Below are 3,291 nucleotides of genomic sequence, written 5' to 3'. Positions count from 1 at the left end.
CCTCCCCGCCCCGTCCTCCTCGCGCTCGAGGACCCCCAGTCGCCCGCAGCCCTGGCGTCCTACCAGGTCCTGCTCGCCGTCCCCGCCTGCATCGCCCTCGGCACGCTCGTCTCTCTCTCCTCCTTAGTGCCCAGCGGGAGAAGCATGAGGCGTTGACGCTGCTGATGCTCAGCGGGAGAAGCAGCGGCCGAAAATCAATGAAGCCGCCCCCCTCCTCCACGGCAGCGCCTTCGTCCCCGACGACACCCAGCAGCAGCCCACTCCCGGTACTACTGCCCCCCTTCTCTCTCCCTCTCGCTCATGCTGCGGTCAGTACTCCGATTATTATGAAAATTTCCCTCTCCAGTATGCTAAGCTATAATTTTCAGTAGTATTCTGCATATGACCGAAATGGTTTTTTGAGGACAGTGCAGCATGATGTCTGCACTTTTAATATGAGTGAGATGGGTTTTTGAGGATAGTTTTGGTTTTGGATTAAGTATCAATGAGATTTGCCGACCGGGTCCAAGATGCTTGCTTAGTTGCTTTGGAAGAAGAGTCTCTGCCCTGTTCTGCTCCTACACATGGGGGTATTAGGAGGATTCAATGTTTTGATGCTTCTTGTTCTGGTGGAATCTCATGAGCTAGATGGATTTAGGTTCCGCTTAATTCTGGACGAGATCGCATGTGATCGCTCAAGCGACGCAATCTGGACGAGAACCTCGTTGGACAGATTCCTGAGAAGATAGGCTACGATTTGTTCTTCCTGGATTAACCAGGGGGCATAGGCAGGGTTCACAGCAACCTGATCCTTGTCGTCGGTGGTCTTGGTGGTGATTGTTTTGCAAGGTTCTTAGATGGTTTGATCGAGGTAACCGTATAGGCCGGCGCCCATGATCTGTGATCTGGCTTGAGCGTGCCATAGGATATAGTTGGTGCGGGTAAGAGGTTCAGATGTGTTGTTGTTGAGGCTAGGGGACATGACAGAGGTGAAAGACGAGATGGTGGGTGAAGGTTAATGGCGCTAGATGTGATGGAAGGGACTAGCTCTGTATACCATGTAGAAACCTATGGTTAAGCATCTCAATCTCCATACATGGAGACCCACGGAGTATATATTGATTGTGGGAGTCGGTACAGGAGATGGCAGCGTCAAGGCTAACCATCGAGATATATTACAGGAGGATTTAGGAGATAAGAGAGATAAAACACAAAAAGAATAAACCTCCTAACTACCATGCCGTGAGCCTCAAGGCCTCATAGCGTGTTACAAAGCGACATGCTAAACCTGTACAAGATATGTGTTTAACAGTTGTAGCTAGGTAAATTACTCTGTTCAAGTTCACCATCACGTTTTATTAGAAAGTACATTGTCCATGGACAATGCATCTCAGGGGATCACAGTGAGGATGAAAGGTTTGGAGAAATGCAAAATGATAAAATTAAGACGTTGGTATACAAAGAACTATCAGGAAAATATACACCATCAATCATTCACCATAAGGACACATCAGGGCAGTAGCTGAGTGGAGAACTATTAAAATGTTTCTCCTGGATTTCTGATTTTCTATACTAGAGATGGGTCTTAGATAGTCTGCTAGAGTAGCCACACAAACCAAGGGCTTTAGTACCTATAGCTATAAGATGACATCTGCTCTTTGGCTTTTCCCTCTTTATGTGTGACAAGATTGTCTGATTGTGAAATGCATGTAATTCATTAAGAACTTATGGTTTAATTATAACATTAACACTTTTGAGCCATGACCTGACCTTATATACTGCTGCAATCAAAGAGCAATAACCTAACATACTTTGAACTAAACCAATGTTGCTTGGTCAATAAATAGCATGCTGACTTGCTGGTTCAGTTTAGACATGTAGGCAGAAGCCAATAATGGCATGCTGCCTTGCTGGTTCAGTATAAAGTATGTAAGGTTATTCCTCTTTGCTTGTTGATCTAACAACCAATGCTATGGTGTATAGGTCTATGGACAAATAGGTGCAAGGAGGGCTTTGTTTGGTGCAGCGCAAGACAATAGCCAATAGATGTTTAAACTACGAATTAATAGAGTACTGAACATGTTGGTTTGTCGACGATTGCTGTAACCCACTTCAGATGACGTATAGATTACTAAAAGTTTTTTAGTATTCAGTATTTATCTTTTCTTACATATATATACACGATTTACTACATTTATGTATATTTTACCTTTCAACTCATGGCCAAATTCACTTGATCAATTTTCAGTAGCCAATCTGATGAATGGTTTGGAGTTTGGCTGCAAATAAACTTGAGACTAAGAGCATTTGTAAATAGCATCAATGCATAAGTAAATATTTCCCCGCACTTCTATTTCATGATTAGGCTGTCCTAGTATTTGATTACCAGGTATGTTTGGTTTGCCAATTTTGTATGGGATGTATCATTTTGTTGACCATTCGATGAGTTCAGTATACGACCATCGAGCCAGATGTTGTGGCGACAGGCATGAGGCAACCATACATCTACTGTGAAGGACTGCTCTATGGCCTTTTACTCGCTATCATTTACCCATACAAAGCATAGAGGGATTATGTACACAAGTTGCCTTCTGTATGATTCATGTAATGTATTTGATACTTCTATAGTTTTATCATTGTAATCAGACAACTCGAGCGCGCTAAAATCACTGTGCATACTATTTCATTCTATTGTATTTAAAAACAATTATTCATATTGGGCTGCGTGTTGTTTGGAGGGTAACGCGTGGCAAGGCGCGTGACCAACACGTTGGTTCCTACTAACTTAACATTACTTACTTGACCAAAACGTTTGGACCGGCACCCTCGCGCCAAGGCGCGATCCTGATCTAGCTGCATATGATGGTATAGCTTGTGCAACTGACTTGGGAAGGATTTCATTATAGCCCAATGATGATTGCCTCTCTTTTCAACCATTCACCCTCTGCATGACATGATCAATCAAGTGCTGAAAACAATTATTTTATCCATCCCCGCTTTAGACGGCAATCCCAAATACTTATCATTGTGCGCTTCTGTCATGATATTTAGCAAAGCACAAAATTTGGGTCTTCACATGAACATCAGTATTGGGACCGAAGAAAACACTAGATTTATCAAAACTCAGCAATTGTCCGGATGTAGCACAATATAAGTCCAAGATTATCTTTAAAGTTTCGGCATTGTCCATATGTGCTTTAATAAGGATCAATGAGTCATCTGCAAACATGAAATTAGATATTAATGAGGCCTCTCTGTACACCTTTATGTGCAGTAGATTCCCGGCCTCCTCTTCATGTGCAAGTAATGCAG

Source organism: Triticum dicoccoides, chromosome 6B, assembly GCF_002162155.2.
Source record: "Triticum dicoccoides isolate Atlit2015 ecotype Zavitan chromosome 6B, WEW_v2.0, whole genome shotgun sequence".
Taxonomy (NCBI): domain Eukaryota; kingdom Viridiplantae; phylum Streptophyta; class Magnoliopsida; order Poales; family Poaceae; genus Triticum; species Triticum dicoccoides.
The sequence above is the reverse complement of the archived record's forward strand: the minus strand, read 5'-3'. Positions refer to the sequence as shown.